Genomic DNA, 19,577 nt, shown 5'->3' on the forward strand with positions numbered 1-19,577 from the left:
CCTAGATTTTTACATATAGTCAATCAGCATTATATTTGCATATGTATGTTTTAAATTTAAGGTCAACTGATCAAAACTGGAAACAGAAACATACTGCCTGGCTGGTTGAGGTAAGGAAGGCAACATCTTTTACAAGTCACCACATATAGATAAAGAAACAGAAAAATGTGTAAGTACAGAGACTTGGAGCAGGAATTCTCTGCCTATTCTTACCAGGACAGAGAAGCGTTTCAAGGCCAGTACTCATAGAAAACTTGGTGTCAATCAAATTAATACCAAGAACTGGAAAAGATTTTTACAGAAATGATCATAAGTCAGTTGAGTTTAGTACAAATCCCTGTGCCAAATTATCCAAAGCTGTTAGTGATTCATATTTTAAAGATTTGTCAAAATAACACCAAGCAAGGTATCACAAACCTGTAATTTTAGCATTTGAAGGGTAGGGGCAGGAGGACCAGGAATTTGAAGTTCTTGCCTATAGATGAAATTCAAGGCTAGCCAGGATTATTTTAGGGCAAGGTATTTCCCTGCAAGGTGGTCTAGGGTGTTGTCAGAATTGTGTGAAATCTCATCACAAAAACAAGTGCATAAAGCAAAACACAAAACTTGTCAGGAAACTACTAGCTCCCTTTCACAAGGAAGTTATTTCATTTCCGTATCAGTGAGGCAAGTGACGGCATTATTATTGCTTTTAGGTCCAAAGTCTAGACTCTGCCCCAGCAACTTGGACTTGATTACCCATCACCAATATACTAATTAAAAAAGAAAACAATAGTGAAAAATAGAGAGAGAGGAGATTTACTTGATGTGTTCGCAGTGAGAAAAGGAGTAAACAGAAGGGACTAAGGGATGCTAATGTGTGTCTTTGGGTAGAGACATGAGGGCTGGCTTTTTATTTTAACTAATTAAAAATGTGTGTAGGTGTGTGTGTGTGTGTGTGTGTGTGTGTATCTATGTGCATCTATGTATACATGAGTGTAGGTGTCCACATGCCTCAGAAGGGTTGGATGCCCTAGATCTGGATGTACAGGTGGTTATGAGCTGTCTGTCACGGGTGCTGGGAACTCAACTCAGGTCTTCCATAAAAGCAGTGCTGGCCTTTAAATGTTGAGCCATATCTCCAGCCCCCAAGTTTTTTGCTTGCTTGTATGTTTGTTTGTTGTGGACATTTTTATTTATGATACGCAAACATTTTTTGTTATAATCTCAAGTGGGAGAATTTAGTTTGTTCACAGTTGATTATCGCTTAGTGCAGGGGCGTGGTCTTTACCAGCTAGAATTAGTGGAATCCTGAGGACTTTGAGGTATAGCTATGATAGCCCAGAGGGAAAAGTGCTGGGGCTTGGAGGAGATGGAGGAGAACTACTTGCTGCTCTTGCTGGTTTGCTGGCTACTGGACTTCTGGATATCCACTCAACAGATATTGGTTTTGCCCCAAAAGATTCCTACAGCCCTACCCAGCAGGAAGAAGTAAAGAGAACTCCACCTCCTGTTCTTACTAACTTTTTTTTTCCCTACCTGGGGTTGAGAGGTTGCAAGGGAGGTACAGGATTTAAGAAACCCCCAAATAAAGTAGCGTTTGAAAAACCAGCTCCTACACTTGGGATTTTTTTTCCTAAGATTTTATTTTTGTCTTTAAAAATTGCTTCTAAAGTGGTTGGGAACAAAACTTGGATCCTCTGTGAGTAGGAATGTTTCAAGATGAAACCTTCTCTCCAGCCCTGAAGGTTTCTGTAGAAATCACAGCTTGGGATAAGCAGTGGAGAAACCAGGATTGTCAACCACGTGGGCCTATTTTCTTCAGTGGAAAATGAACGGTGCCTAGTCACCCGGAATGCCAAAGTGAAAAGTGGTCAAGCAACCTGGTGATCTTTTTGCTGTTCTGTGAGCCGGTCTTCCTGAATCCCCCCAATATCCTCAGCACTGTGTAGGCCTTAACACTGAGCCTTGTCTCTCAAGTGACCAAGAACACATCCCTGTAGAAGGAATCTCTAGTGTATTATATGGATGCAATACCTGTCCATTAAAAAAGCATATGGCCTACGGCTGAGGCAGGAAGTAGATGGGACATTCGGCAGGCAGAAAGAATTCTGGGATAGAGCCAGGTGATCTGTCTGTGAAGAAGATGGACACATTGTGCCTGAGCTCAGGTAACCACCCATGTAGCAGAAAGTAGAATAGAATAAATGGATTATTTTAAGTTATGAGTTAGTCAGAGAAGAGCCTAGCTATATGACCTAGTTATTTGTAAAATAATAGCCGAGTTTCATGAGTCATTATTCCAGGAGCTAAAGGATGTGAGGAAACACCATCCTACAACACATCCTTATGAGAGAGCCCTCCTGTACTTTATACCCTTTACCCATAGAATCTATTCTTATGCTTATCACAGATCCTTTTCTAGGCTCTAATCCTGAGTTCTGGTTGCTCACCAACAAAATTTATTCTTATTGTAAAGGTCACAGGTTGCAAATTTTACTGTGTTTAAATGTGTAAAGAAAATAAACCATGGGGTCAGTCTCTGGAGGTCTCGACCCAGTGATCACAAAAAAAATTGCATTGTCCCAAACTTTCATTTTCTCTCTCCTTGTTCTGCTTTCCCACCAGTGGAAATCCCTACCTGGTTAGAGCTAAGCAGAGGGCTAGAGGTCCATATAATTAAGTCAAACCTGGTCAAAAACTGATCCTGCCCATCATTGACTTACCATTGGTGGAGCTCAGGTTTGCCCTGCAAGGTACTACAATACAGCATTAAAGTCGTGTGTGAAATCTTTCCCTGGGAGGCAGGTTCCTCCTTTGGATGGCAGCATAGGTTCAGTCTTTCCCTTTCCGTAGCATGGATTCCTGGAGAATTTTAATTATCTAGGACCCATTGTTTCAGTTTTCTGATAGCTCATGGGAGAGGCTGAAGTATTTCTTTACAATTCCTCTTCTGACTCTTACATTCTTCCTGCCCTTTCTTCTGTGATGGTATCTTGGGCTGGGAGTGGTGTTGATACAGAAGTCCCGTTTAGAGCTGAGCATCCCACACTATCTTATTCTCTGCAGCAAAACATTATTTGCTGAACATGACAGGGTCATTGAATACGTGAACTCACAGTGACTGTGACTAAGACCTGCAAAAGATAAAGCCAGCCAAACTCCTGGCATGGCTGGGTGAGAGGCTTATAAAGTCCTATCCCTAGCAGAGGCATTATTGGCAATTGATATTGGCTGCTGGGGGACAAGGAGTAAGTTTTCTTCAGGTGCGTTGCTCCTGAAAGGCTGTCCATACTCCAGCAGATAATCTTGTACCCATACACACACAGGCAACACTAAGTGGAGCCAGTGGGTTTAACTTGAGAGAGAGAGAGAGAGAGAGAGAGGAAATATGAAGTTGAGAGAGAAAATGTGGGAGGGTGTGGGGGAAGAATTGAAGGTGAGGGAATGGGGAAGGTGGATTTGATTAAACCACATTATATGCATCTGTGAAATTCTCAAACAATAAAAATTCCTCTTCTTTCATAACAGTTATAATAGGAGAGAGAATGCTCCTTTTTTTTTTCCCCCTGTGAAATGTAAGATCTAGCAATGCAGGGTTATAAAATCCTTGTCATTGGAGAGTCTCATGGAAATAAATAACTGGTGCAGTGAAGACTTGGTGATGGACATTAAAGGCATCAGGTGAAAGTTTGCTCCCAGGAAGAACATTTATATACTTTCCAAATTTCTCATCATAACACATATTAATAACCAAAAGAACAAAGTGCCTTTTCAGGGAAGAAATGAGGTAGACTGCACTGTCACCAAATAAACAAAGCACTGCTCTTCATTAGTGGGATAAGGTGACAGCAGGTGCTGGCTGATATGAGCCACTAAAAAAAAGGTAAAATGTCACTTTAGGAGCATCCTTCCCAGAGTGCATAAATTGAATCAAACTGTGAGGAAAGGTATAACCAGTCTCAGCAGACTGCAGCACAGCCAGTTGTGCTTTCTTCACAGCAGCCCACGTTCTGAAAGACAAAGTTTGAATAAGTTCCAAATTAAAGCACAGGAGAGAGACAGAGCAGCTGGAGGTACCCTCTCGCCTAGATTGGGCCCTAGAGATAGAACTGTAAACATTGATAAATAGATAATGGGATAATGGGCAAGATTAGAATATGGAAGCATACTGATACCTGGTTAAATCAATATCGGATTTTGGAAAGGATAATTTTGCCGTGATTATGCATGAAGCTGGCCTTGTTGTTGGGTAAAACATGCTGAATTATTTAGCAGGGAAGGGTCGTGATCCTTGTAACTTGCCCTAGAATGTTCAGCAAAACATTAAGATGCAGTTGAATTGGTAGAGCGGAGGAAGCAAGCATGCCCCAGTTTCAACAGTTCATGATCTAGAACAAGGGGAAGCTGGGAGTACAAAGCAATCTTCATTAATGCTTGCAAAGTCTAATTTTTTCAAAATTAAAAAATATTCATTAAAATAATAAAAAGCAACGAGAAAGAATGGAGACAAAATATATCAGGTCACCACTCCAAATAAATAAACATCTCATTGTATAATCCACCAGTGGGAAGATACTGACGGGATGAAATTCTTCCTACTTTTAAAAATCACTAATAACCTTTCCTGGGTATTCTGAAGCAGGTCACTGAGCTCCAACCTCACTTTTACCCTCCCTCTAGTTAATGAGGTAGAAAACAAACTGAAAACTGAAGCACAAGAAGCCAGTTCTCAGAGTCTCTTCCCGTTCTCAGGCGAGAATGGCAGGGCTACGGCAGGCAACACCGGCCTTCACTTGGCAGGAGCTTCCCAGGGTCCATCAGACAGCCCGGGGTTCCTGTTGGTCATTATTTAGTTTTTGATAAATAACTCTTAGGAAAGATATACTGGGTAGCTACAAAACAGCCACCCTCCAGACTTCAAAATGACTACTCTTTTACAGTTGTACATTAAAGCAAAACAAATGGTCAGCATTCAAGTAAAGAATGGGGTATTCTTTCCATTTGGAGTTCAAAATTTTGTTTTAACTCCAGAAATTAGGAAGAAATATCTTTGAACTACAGACTAATATAATTCAGAGAGGGGTCATTGGTTAGTTTTAATGATTGATTTTAATTGCTTTCAGTAAATCATCTTCTCAATACCCTTTAAATTTTGTTGCCAACATAAAGAAAATTGAAACTTAACAGCTTGTAGGACATGAAGTGAAAATAAAATTTTAAAACCTCCTAAAGTTTTTTGCCCCCCCCTCAAAAAAGGAAGAAGGAACCCATTGTTTTGGAAGAAAAAAAAGGGGGGGAGGGGGAAATGGTCAAGTGTGGCTCCGTTTATACGAGAACCTTTATTCTTGGAGCTGGTATTATATGCATTCTCAAATCTGTATACACTCTCAACCATCCCATTTATTCAGAAATGCTGAACTCTCATTTCAGACAGGATTTCTGTCACCTACCTATCACGAGGAGGGTGAACTAAATATTTTGAGAATTACCTCATTGAAAACTAAAATTAGAAAATATTGTGAAGATGTCCCCCAAACGTTCATTCACTAGGTGAGCTGCAATTTCAGTTTACATCTCAGTTCAGCCTGCCTTCAGGCATGTCCAGCCTCGGCCCACTGGCCTTGTGGATCACAGGATAGCCAGGAGCCACAAACAGTTGCAGATGACAACATCAGGACACAATGTCAAAAGGTGGTCCATGCCTGCACGGACTTCAGAGAGTGGTACTCGAGTCTAAGCGTGGAAGCAAAACATACTCTTTTTCCATGTTCACAGAAGATGTTTTTTATCTTTGTCTGCTTTCAGCGAAAAGGATGGAGAATACTACACTACAGCTAAACACCTGTGTTCTGACGGAACTCTGCTGTCAGGCGATGGCAAGCTGGAAACTCGGTTCTTAGTACCCCCACCGATGCTTCCCCACATGCTAGCTTGTTTTGAATTCATACATTGATTAGGGATGACTACACTGTGATTCCCTTCCTGCAGACAAGACATTTGTATTGCAAATTGTTAATAGTATCCCAAAGTCCAATAATGTCATCATGGGGCCTTCACAGCCTTCATATTCCCTTCCGCATTACTGAACTAACAAGCAGAGACATGGGAACAGCTGCAGCTCCTGGTGAAGCCTATGTGCTGGTTTTCCCAATGGGGATCTCAGGCTATTAAAAAGTTGTGGCAGGTTAGGTAAAGTTGATGAGTAGAGGTGAAAGCATTGGCTTCTTTTGTTCTTTGTTGTTGTTGGGACAAACGACATCAGAAATGATAATTTCTTCATAGATAGATACCTGACTGTATTTTTATTTCTTTATAGTTCATACTCAACATTTCCTCTCCAAATCTAACAAGATGCAAACTTAAGGAAGAATTCATGCAACACATACACCAACAGGCTTTGCAAGAAGTATACCCGAGTTGGAATTTTAGCTTCTCCGGTGCCTTTAATCAGGATCCTTTTGTCCTTTTTCTTGTTTCTTCATCTCAAATATATAAATAGCAGTAATCTTTTGCATACTTAATGAGCTGTATTTAATGAGAATGTGGATTAAAGTACTTATGTACAATAAATGCCAGCTACAACAAGATGTAATTATGTAAAATACTTTCTGCAACGAGAACATGCTATTTCATGGATTTTAAAAGAGATTTGTTTTTATTTGTGTGTGTGTGTATGTGTGCCTGGAGGCCAGAAGGGGTTATCATATCCCCTGAAGCTGGAGTTATAGGTGGTTGTGAACTGCCATATTCAATGATGGAAACCAAACTCCAGTCTTCTGAAAGAACAGTAAAGGCTCCTTCCCCTAAATCTTAGATTTTAAGTGAACTAAATATGTTCATACACTGAATTATATTCAATAAATATAAATACTTTCAAACTGCATTGTGAATGTTGGGATCTCAAGGAACAAAATGAAAGACTCATTTTGAATTTTCAGATCAATAAATTTAATACTTTTTATTTGGAATATGGTCATCCATTTACTTAAACATTCCATATTAGAGGTTGTTTTATTATATTGACCATATCTATTTTTAGGGTTTTAATGTTTAGCTCAAAAAGTACAGCAGCTGAAGATTTCCACTTCCAGCTACGATGGATCAGTAAACACCTGACCCAAGTATATTCCAAGAACATTAGGAAAGAGAAATACAAAAACAAAAGCAAAACAACTAAAAAAATTGGGAAGGTATCAGAGAGCAATCAAGATAGCTTTTAGACGTGGAGCCAAAAGCCTGGGGAGAAGGGAAAAGTGCTGGAGATGAGCCCAACATCCTACATTTTCTGTGGATGTTTTTGCAGATTGTTGAACAGCATGGGGTCAGCTGCAGAAAAGCCAGCACAAAGCATCTAAGTGTGCTTTTCACAGGCTCACAGGTGGAACAGCCAAAGATTGCAGATAAAGTATTTTAAAGGAGCCAACACTTGAGGAACCAAAGCCTGAAGGAAAGGGAAATGAGCCATGTGTTCGGATGTATTCCTTGAGTCCTTCATGCTTCCTCTTAAAGTGGGTTGGCCATGGAAAAGAGTCTCAGAGTGATGAGCAAAGAACAGGTTGGCTTCTACACATCTAAGACCACGAGCAGGAAGTTCTCCCAAGCTAAGAGAGCAGGAAAGTGAACAATTAGCATCCAGTTCTCCAAGGAAGAAAGACGCGCTAGAAGTGAGACAGCCAGGGAGTGGACAGGATTCTGAAACACTTGGGGCTTGCCCTTGACTCTCTGTCCCCAGTTGTGCAGGCTGATGTGTAAGTGCTGAGCACATAGGCTGAGGTGTAGGTCTTGTGGTAGACACTTCACAAATCCCTGTGTAGAAGCTCTGGAACTCTCACTCAGGAAGTAGAGGCAGAAGGGTCAGATGTGCAGGGTCATCCTTGACTACACAATGAAACTAAGGCCAGCCTGGAATACGTAAGACCCTGTCACAGAAGAAGAAGTTACATTTGTCAATTTAAAACTAACTTTCTCAGGGAATACGGGTCTTATCCAGAAGGCGCGTTCAGCCTCTTGATATTGCAGCAGATCTGTCATCAGTAAAGGTTCACTAATGATAATTTGGCAACCAAACTACAAGAAATAACTGCAAAATTAAAAATCAAATCTCATAATGTGTTAATTAGGTTCATTATTTTGCATTAGGCTGCATGCACAGAACCAGACAGAGCCTATGGCATTTTTAGGCAAAACGGACAACATTTGAGGAGAGACAGATCCTGTAAGATTGTAAAACAATCTAACAAGACTCTAGACAGGAGAGTCTCAGGACAGGATACCTGCAGCAGCTTTCTCTCCCGTCAGAAACCTTACACCCATAATCTCACCAACATGTTGCCTAGACATGACCCGAGCAAGGACAAGACCAATAGACATGCTGACACAAAGAGCCCACTGATCCTCAGCCCTACACAAAGAACTGCGGGAAAGTAAGGGATGCTGAGGGTGGGGGAGACGGTCTTTCTGGAGAAGAACACACTAATTAATTATCTAATACCAAGTGATCAACCCTGAAAATATGCATCTAAGTGACGTTATACAGACCATGTAGCTTGTATTCAGCAATAATTAATGGGGAGGAAAGGCCAAGAATGTGAAAGGGAGCAGGGAGGGGTGTACGGGTGGGCTTGAAGGTAGGAAAGGGAAAGAAAGATGATGTAATTATGTAATAACGTAAAAAAATAAAAGGAGTAAGTTTTATTACTTTATTATTAATAAATTAATAATAATTTTATTTGGATTTTTCTTATTTCTTATTTATTTATTTATTCATTCCCTTTACATTCCAAATGTAGGCCCTCCCTCCTCTCCTCCAGGTCCCACCCTTCTTTCCTCTTTCCCCTATCTTCCTCCCCTACTTCTCAAATTAGGGGAGCCCCTCCCCAAACCAGAATTAAGTTTTAAAAAGATGATAGGGAGTTTAGAGGTAGGAAGGTGGGGTATCCATAGGAGAAATCTGGGGGATAGATGGTGGATAAACACAACAAAAATAGATTGTATGAAATTCTCAAAAAATTATAAAATTTTTTAATTAAAATTAATAAATATTTTTTATTAAAAATGAGTGCCCAGCTGCAGGCTCTTACTGTAAGACTCTTCTGTCCTCAGAAAGTTCTGCAAACAGACTCCAGTTTGCCAAGCAGATTCTGATTTCTCTTTCCAAAGCCCCTACCATGCTTCCTGTTTTTGGGGCTAGGGCCTGAGTTCTCATCGGATCACTAGCATGGGGTTGCCTCGCTGGCTGTCCATGACGTCACTAAATCTTCTAATGGCTCCTCTTACTCCCCAGTCATCTGTCTAGGCATCCTCTCGATTTCTGTGCCAATCCACAACCTGAGGGATCCCAGCAGCAGAGTGATGTGAGAAGTAGAAGCACTGAGCATCCTGATTTCAGAGAAGCCTGAAAGCCCAAAACTATGACTAACGTTTAAAGGACATATTAGATTGTGAGATGGATTCTATAGGTTCTATATAGAACATTTTCCCATGATCTTGGAGTTGGCACATGTTATTAAAGTAGTTGCAAAAAAAGTAATCCTATATGAACTTTTAGATAAATAGAATTTCATGAAAACTAAGAATACTGGAATAGAGAAAACATAATAAAAATATATGTATGTACGAAATAACACATAATGCTTTAAAACAATGTTTGAATCAAACTTGGTTGCACAATCTTGGAATCCCAAACCTTGGGAAACTGAGGCAGGAGAATCACTAGTTTTAAGGCTGTTTTAGAACACACAGTGAGATTCACACATACACACCGGGGGTGTTGGGTACAGAGACAAACAGAGAAAGACAGACAGAGACCCAGAATGTATTTGTTTGTTAAAAGATATCAAGAAGAGACTAGATAAACAAACAGAAACAGGAACTGGGAGACGCTACTTGGCAATGTAATTCAAGCGACTCCTATCCAAAATACGTCACACTCCACAGTTAGCCAACGAGAAAACTCTCTATAGTGCTAAGCATCCCGGAGTGAAGACCAGGGACAGCCAGAGTACACAGCACTGATAGGATTGCCACTAGAGAAGACAGGAAGGGGAGGAGTGTCCCGGGGATTCTGGTGCTAGAGTGGGAAAGCACTCAGACTTCGGGCAGTCCTTTGGCCCACGCTCTGGATGTTTGTTTGTGCATTCCACGGTACAACAATTCAACTACAACAGAACTGTGTAGAATATGGATATCCAAACACATGTCATACATGGCAGCAAGATGGCTCCGCAGGTAAAAGAGAGTGCTGCCAAGACTGAAGGTCTCAGTTTGATTCCCAGAACCCACATGTTGAAAGGGGAAAACTGGATTTTCAGAATTGACCTATGACCTCCATACTTACGCTATGACACATGTGTTTCTCCCCAATAAATATATGTAAAAAATGTCTACAATGACTTTTATTTACACTCACCAAGTATGTAGTGAACAAATATTTGATGATATGTTCATATAATTAAATATTAATAGGAACAAAATAGAAATAATTTAACTTCCATTTCAAGAAATACAAAGAGAACCCCCAAGCTTAATGTTGACCTGCTGAAATTAGACACAGAGTCAAGTTTGCGGTGTTAGGACACTTATAAACATTTTATAAGAATTGTAACTAAAGAATGACATTTGAAATGTGGCAAGCGGCTATGTTAGCCTGGGAGTTCTGACCCCAGAGCCCAACAGGAACATCTGTGGTAGCAGTAACGGCCCATTTCCTCAGCAAAGAGCATAATGGCACGAGGGTGTTACTTTTAAAGATATTAACTGGACACTAGAACGTTCTCGAAATGTAGCAAGTAAGTGGACCACTCTGTACAATAAAGACCCAGTCCCCAACAGGCTGCCAGACCATTTCCTAGCCACTGTTAATGGTGTCAGTCTGACTGAAACAACAAGTTTTGAAGCTTGTCTTTGCTTCTATGTGTCTCTGTGACTTTAATCTTGCTCTGTATCTACAAGGTGAAGACCGCTTCAGGATTTAACTTTCTGGAGGGACGAGAGCACTCTGGAAGTTGCTGTGTCATCACTTCTCAAATACTAGAATCAACTTTTTACTTTTTACCGTAGTATATAAAAGAATTTGCACATGACTTGGGTTCTGGATATAAATCCAGTGGGTTTTGACTCCCACACTCTTTTGCTTGCTTGAATTATGCCGTCCTGCTCACTACATTCCCCCAGTATTACTATTATTTTTTTCATGCGCATGAAAAATGTCTGGAAGAACCACGTCCAACTGGCTGAACCTTCCCATTGCCACAATTTTAACAAGGACAATGATTTTCTTCAATTTCAATTTCAATTTCCAAGATCCATTGTCATTATTCAGTAGAATCACCCTATGCTACTTTACATCCATATCCATTGGGGGGAGGGATGGTTTGTTTGAATTTGTTTATCTGTTTATTATTTATCGTCAGCATGCCCTTGTGAAGTCCCTCTCTCCACAGAGAAGTTAGTGTATGCGAAGAGAATATTACTGTTCTCATAGTCACACATCGGTTTTGATCATCTGATATCTCTTAACGCTGCATCTGTGCTCTTGCTTTGCAGCTTTGACAATTCTTATTATAAATGGCTTTTATCTTCCCCATCCACATTTGGAAGGAAAATGTTTTTCCTCTAAACAAATAATATATTTAATTGCCAGCAAACAAAATGGAAGATATCATCGCCTTGCTGATCTGTGAGTCAATATCCAGTAGGTGTCTGAGTCTGTACACACAGCTCAGGTGGATTCTGCTGAGGAAGAGGGTGAGATTTAGGGAAAATTTTTGCTTTTAAAGTCCAAGAGTGGAAGTTCAGCTTATGCTAATCTCAAACTAGCAGATCAGACCAACTTCTATCCCGAGGATTACTAATATAAACCGATGACATTTTATAATTGTGTGGATGCCTCTCTGCACACACTCATACACACAATCACAAGCATATGCACACACATTCACACACATACATGGACTTGTGCAAACACATTCACATACTCACAAATATACACACATGCACACATCCATACAATTTCACACATATTATTCTCTTCTCTCTTTCTCTCTCTTGATCTCCCTTCCTCCTCAGACCCACACCCACAAACACACCTGAAGTACAGGACAGTTGCCTTTTAAACAGTGGGTATTGGTAGAGCTAACATCTAGGAAAAGAGAAAGGCAAATGATAGCTGGTTTTGGCATTTGGTTCCATTTTTTAGGAAAGGCTGTGGCAAACCTAGACGTTGCTAAGAGACTAGGAAGAGCAGGGATTTCCACAATTACATGGGATCAGGAGAGAGAAAACAAAACTGAGATAGAAATCCACCTGGAAGTGTCCTGGCAAATTAATGATTTTTTTTTTCCTTTAGGTTCCTGATGATCTCCATACAAGGTCACACCAGACGGCTGCTTTAACCAACACTGAAATGTCCAATTTAAAATCAATTCAATTCCCCATTAGAGTTAGGAGTTCTACATGTAGCTAGTTATCTGCTTAAAATAGAAATCCTTATGTCATACCTCTGGTGTAACATTTAAAATTCAAATAAACCATAACTTGACATAAAAGAATTAAGGATAAAAGAAAAGCCATATATAAAACAGATGCAGAAGAGAATCAGTGCAAATATGTAATATGTACCTTGAAATAATGATACTTTTGGAAGCATTAAGTGTCAGGACAGAATTTGGCAGGAAGCAAAAGCTTTCAATAAAGTGTCAAATGAAACTTTTAGAAATATAGCCACAAAACTGAGACCAGCTGTTAGTCAGAGGAGATAAGGCCAGTTTAGACCCAGTCAGAAAAATAATTTAACAGAACAGATGAGAATAAAATACAAGCACGAAGCACAGAATTAAACAAGCATTTAAAATACTGAAAGTAATTTAAACAGATGGGTCATGGACATGAGGCTGGTGTGAGTGCAACTGAAGTCCCAGAAGAGAAGAGAAAGATAATGGGACAGAAACAATGTGTGGAGAACTAATGACAGATACATTTCCAAAGTTAATAAAATACATCAAGCTACAAACTTGTGAAGTGCTACAGATCCAGCACAGAATAATTAATCTAAATCCATAGATAGAGTAATAAAAAAAGAAATAAAATAATCTCAAAAATCAGCGAGGAAAAGAACATGTCGATATTATCATGAAAATGAAAAATGATAGAATTGGTGCCCTGTGGGTGAAGACTTGGATCAATGATTAAGAGCACTTACTGTTTTTTCTGAGGACACAAGTTTGATCCCCAGTACCCATGTGGCAGCTCATGCCCTTTTCTGGCCTCTTTGAGCAACAGACACAAATCCAATGCATATATTTTACATCCAGTATACATCCAGGGAAACACCCCCCCACACACACACACAAATAGATAGATGATGGACAGTTAGATAGATGATAGACAGATAGCATCTAAATAAGCAAAATTTGAGAGCATCTCTCAACCCAACCCTTCATGCAGATCGTTCTTAGTTGCAGGCAAATAGTGTGAGTAAGAGTGCATGGATAGATGTCGAGCAAAAGAAATTGATAGTTATTTGTCCATGACAAAATATCCCGAAGTCTCATGAAGTTTGAAAGTCACACAATGTGCTTTGATATTCTACTGCTAGGTAGAGTCTTTCAGAGGCCCTCCGTGGTAGGCTCCTGTCCTGTTACTTGTTTTCTCCTGCTTCCAATATCCAGCCCATTTGTATTTAAGTGAAGACTGATCATCTTACCCTGAGTCCTCTTTCTTGTTTATCTTCTTTAGGTGTACAGATTTTAGTAGTTTATTCTATCTTATAGGTCTAGTATCTACTTGTAAGTGAGTATATACCCTGTGTGTCTTTCTGCTTTTGATTACCTCACTCAGGATGATCTTTTTTAGATCCCACCATTTGCCTGAAAATTTCATAATTTCCTTGTTTTTAATTGCTGAGCAGTATTCCATTGTGTAAAAGTACCACAATTTCTGTATCCATTCCTCCGTTGAATCATATGAAAGAAGTGGAACTTATTAAGACCTGGAGAGGACAGGAGCTCCACAAGGACCAAATATATCTGGGCACAGGGGTCTTTCCTGAGACTCATACTCCGACCAAAGACCATGCATGGATGTAACCTAGAATCCCTGCTCAGATGTAACCCATGGCAGCTCAGTATCCAAGTGGGTACCCTAATAATGGGAACAGGGACTGTCTCTGACATGAACTCAATGGCTGGCTCTTTGATCTCCCCTCCCTGAAGGAGGAGCAGCCTTGCCAGGCCACAGAGGAGGACATTGCAGCCAGTCCTGAAGAGACCTGATAAGCTAGGGTCAGATGGAAGGAGAGAAGGACCTTCCCTATCAGTGGACTTAAAAAAGGGCAGGGAGGAGATGAAGGAGGGAGGGGGCTACAGCTGTGATACAAAGTAAATAAACTGTAATTAATGTTAAAAAAGAAATTCCATCAAATAAAATAAAAAAAATTGAAAAAAAAGAAAGTCACACAATCTAACCTGTGACAACTGTTCATGGGTCAGAGAGGGAATAACATTCTAAGGCCTAAGAATAAAACTATGTGAAGTGAAAGTAAGTTTGAATTAGACTTTAAATTAATTCAAAGTGTGCACCATAATCTATAGAGTAACTTTATTAATTTCTTTATTTGTTTATTAATGTGTGTGTGTCTGCCATGTGCATTCAGGAGCTCACAGAGGCCAGAAGATGGCATTCTATTTCCTGGACCTGAGTTAGAGGTGTTCTGAGCTGTCATGTGGGTGCTGAGACCCAAAATCAAGTCCTATGCAACAAGAGTAAGCTCTCTTAAGAGTTCTTTTATTTATAAGTTAATAAGTATGTAAGGGGAACAATAATCAAATTATACTCCCCTTTTCCCCCCAAAAAAGAAACACTTTTGAGCTAGTGGTTTGGAGAAATGTGATCCCACTAGAGCATATATAAAAGTTGGAAATAGTAAGGAAAGACTGCTAATGGAGACATGTGTTTGCTACTTAGCCACCTTGATGGGCTCCCAGGACACACCAACTGGTACTCCCTGGTTGGGTAGGGTTGGTGAAGCAGATGTCAGATATGAACATGTGATGAATGAGAGGGGGAACATGGGCCTGTCCTTCGCCCACTGATCAAATGTGGCCCCATCAGCCCTAACTGCCCTGCACGCTTAGGCCTTTAAAAGTGTTGCAGTCTAAAGCATCAAGGTAACTCCTGTTTAGACAACAAGACATTGTATAGGCCGACTCGAGGCAACCAATCTCTGTTAGCACTTGCCAAAAGGGAGCCCAATTCTGCATGGAACTGCCACCCAAAGTCCTGTTTACAGGAATAAGTAGGTTGCCTCATATTTTTTCAGCTGGTGTGTAAGAGACCTGGTTATAAAATCTCGAGTATTGGTCCTGTGGATGAGGTGGTCCAGCTCTTCAGACCACATATCTTTTGAGTTGAGCAATTTTCATACAATAAAAATCCTGATTTTGCATGAATGACCTGGTGTGTATCACTCTTATAAGCAACTGAGAGTTGCTGACTGACAGAAAATAGAACGCTGAGAATTTGGGGAACAGTCTTTGACTTCAAGGAACCAAATGTTTGCAGTCGTGTGTTCAAGAAACCATTACGGTCTCTGAGAAAAGACAACACGACAGAATATAGCTTCATGAATGAGACATAGAGTTCATGTGCAATGTTCCAGTAGTTCTCAAGCTGTGTCATGACCCCTTTGGAGGTCAAATGACTCATTCACAGGGGTCAAGTCAGATATCTCGCATATCAGATATTTACATTACGGCTCACAACAGTAGCAAAATTACAGCCAAAAAGTAGCAACAAAATAATTTTATGGCTGGGGGTCACCACAACATTAGGAACTGTATTAAAGTGTCGCATGCAGCATTAGGAAGGCTGAGAACCACTGTGGCAGCTGGATTATCACAGGTGCTATGAGAGCTCTACCAAAGAAAAATAGATACCAAAGAAGGCAAAGGCTCTGAAGAGAGTTGTGAGACTGGAGATATCAAAAGACTGGTCTAGATAGAAAACTGCTCCAAGAAACAAGGAGAATCTAACAAAAGGATTCTCAAAGCTGTAACAACAGTATTACGGAGACTCCACCAGGATATATCCCAGATTCAGTGTTCTATCTAAACACAAGAAAAATACTTAAAAGTTGTTCTAGAGAAAATAGTATAAAAAAGTAAATACTTGAGTCAGGGTGGAAATAAGCATTAAAAAGTGGTTTAAAGCTATCAAGTTGCACACTCAGCCTTGATTTGCTTTTTTTCAATTTTGCTAATTATCATTAACCCATATTATGAAAGCATAAGATATTTAAGTGTGCATGGAAACATTTGGATATGACAAAAGTCCTTTGGTATTCAAAACAACCATTAGTCTCTAAGAACTCTTAGGGGCTTGAGAGGTGGCTCAGCCTTTAATAGCACTTGCTATGCAATCATGACTTGAATTCAGGTCTCAGCACCTATGTAATAAGCCAATTATCCTGCAGATGCTTGTAACTCCAGCTCTGAGAGGTCTACCACCCTCTTCTGACTTAAATACACACACACAGAGGCTCGTGCACATTGTACATATACTCACTCAGATACACACACACACACACACACACACACATTGTTTATAAAAAAGCTAGTAAAGTTATATTGATGTTAATTTTTGGGAAATACCTTCTCGTGCAAGATGGATGCCAGGTAGAATCCTCCTTTAGGTAGCTGTTCCCTGTGAATTAAAAGATTTATTCCTGTGGAAGGAGAGAGACTTATAAGATCAGGAAGTGAACAAAATCTCCATGTTAGGATGTTCCTGTAGCTTGCAAAGTACACAAGACCCTTCCCCAAGGTTATGTAAGCAGGAACATTTATTGAAAATAGGAGACTCTGATCATCCGAGCTGCTTGCAGTCTGTGCAGGGAGCTCCAGGAGTACAGTTTGGGTTAGTCCTCACCCATTCTGGGGAGGGTCTTTTGCAGATGGACACAGCTTCCTTTGAGTGACCCTTGCCCCTGTAATTCACTATCCTCTATACTGCTGTAACTCCAATAAACTCACTGTTTTACACACCCTGGGTGGAACCATCTCTTTGCTCTACCATAGAAGTCACTCAACAGTTCCAGAAAGGACAGCTAATCTGAGCCCACAAATAAGAAGGAAACTTAGGTCATTTGTGGAGCTCACAGCATTTAGCTTACAAACTAGAGACCACATCTGAATAGTCTAGAGGCAAGAAAACACATAACAGAGCTCTTCAAACATGTGCAAGATTGCCATGTTCCATGCTGTAACTGCTCATGTGAGACAAATTCTTCTGACTGGATTTCTAGGACCCTTGTTATAAAAAATATTAATATTTACTATTGATATATCTTTTGGTAAAGCTGCTGTTAATCCTAAACAACTGTACAACCAAATCATTACAAAGAGACTGATTTATTTAGTTAATGTAGATCACAATGCTGAGCAATAGTTACTCCATCCTAAACCTCCAAGCCCTTATAGTTTCCTAACATTCAGATTTTACCCATTATGCTTGCTTTTTGTGAAACCTTAGGTCCGGTTCATTCTCCACATCGTTCCAAGACCTCTCCTCCAGCTCTGCTCTCCCAGCTCTCTCCTCTCTGCCTCCCACACCATTCTGTCCTCTGGCTCCTCCCTCTCTTCCTGTTTCCTTTCCATTGCTCAACATTGTGGCTGGTTGCTTTATTTTGGCATGTTTACACAAAGTTGAGACAGGTGATGCTTAGAATAAGTATCAAAATGCAATGTAAAGATTGAAACCAGAGAGTGGGGGAGAAGAATCAGCATTTGAATGAACAAGGGTAAAGTGCATACATTCCAAAAGAACATTATACCAACAGACCCTGGGCGTCTTCTTGTCTTCTGAGCTACATCAGAGTTTAAAGTAGTACCTTTCTAAAGATTTTATTTTTATGTGTTTGTGCATAGCCATGTGTATGCTCATGTACATGCTGAGGCTCAGACAGGCCAGAAGACAGTGTCAAATGCCCTGGGTGGGCCTGGGGTTGTAGGCGGTTAGGAGCCACCCGATGAGGGTGCTGGCAATCGAACTCTGAAAGAGCAGCTAGCACTCTGAGTCACTGAGCCAGCCTGAGAAGTGTCTCTCTTATGTATTCTATCGCCTCCTCAGTTTAGTCTCTTCTACTTAAAGATTGGATTTCCACGGCAAACAGATCGATGTACTAATGATCTTCTGGTTTTCTCAGAGCACAAAGCTGACAAGCAGCAGGATGTGCACATGTGACCTGAGATAACGCCTGGGGAGCGGACAAGTCTGCTTCCTTTCACAGACTAACATTAAACCCCATGATAACCAGATGACAAAAGCCAGAGCGTAAATGTGTACACATTTATACAATGCATGTTGATCACATCTGTTTATTACTGCCCCCCTCCGGTTACCCCTAGTGTCCTCACCCCATTTCCTTCCCAATTCCATATCCTTTTAAACTTGATATTAATAGCCCCCTGAGTCCAGCTAGTGCTGCCTAACTGCTCATGGCTGTGTGACCATCCACTGCAGTATGAGCAGCCTATAAGAGCCATGTCCCTGAAAGAGGGTCACTCTGCCTCCATCAAGACTCAGCACCTCCAATAAAGGAGGGAACTTAGGGACCCCTCCCCAGCCCACATGGGAATGCTCAGGGAACTTCATGGAAGAGGGGCCAGGGCCAGACAGAATGTAAGCACTGGCACCTGGGGAGAAAAGTTATGATGTGCCAGCTTCTGGACACGACATGGCTGCTGCTCACAGCGACTCACAGGAGCTCTTGGCTACCAATATAAGAAATCTCCTTAGGCCACCGTAATCCACCTTCTCCATCGATTCTGGAACTTGACAAGCAGTGCCCTGTGCACTAAGCCATGTGTTTTTCAGACAGGGAGGAGGCAGTCCACAGCATGGCAAGGGGCCTTTCTAAAATAGGTTGAGATCCAGTCCTTTAAGCAGATTGCCGAGGCTCCCTTAGCCATGCTGCATTATTTTCCTGAGCCATATATTCTCTGTTGGACTTTTCCTATAGCATTCCAATCATAGCTTGTGAGTCATGCAGCATGCTAATGTAATTTAACTGGATGTAGATTCTTGTGCTGGAATTTCTGAATGGATGATTTGGTTTAATTAGCCAGAGAACTGAATATATGACAAAAGGCCAGGCCAGAATATCCTGACCATTCAAAGGAGGAACTCGTTCAACTGTAAGATTGTCATTTCTGCTGCCCAGAGTAGAGGTCTTTGGGCAATCATAAATACTTTTGACCTCCAAATGACATGCTTCAGGAATGGCTTAGCCTACATTGTTCCAGAAATAAAATTTTAAAAAATGTATAATTAACCAACTAGATAGACTTTTTGTGTCACTTTTTTAAATCCTCATATACATTTGATTCTTCAATTTTATATGAGCCATATACTTTCAAAGGTACTTACCTTTATTCTTATTGTAGAAAATTAGTATTTTCATCAACAAGAAGAGTGTTCTGTGACTAATAAAATACTTTATTGGGACAGAGAAAGCAGTGGAGTGTGCTGGGTACCTGAGCCTGGAACCAGACTGCCTCCACTGGAAATTAGGCTGTTTACCAACTGTGTGACCTCAGGAA

The sequence above is a fragment of the Meriones unguiculatus genome, chromosome 10 (assembly GCF_030254825.1).
Source record: "Meriones unguiculatus strain TT.TT164.6M chromosome 10, Bangor_MerUng_6.1, whole genome shotgun sequence".
Classification (NCBI taxonomy): Eukaryota; Metazoa; Chordata; class Mammalia; order Rodentia; family Muridae; genus Meriones; species Meriones unguiculatus.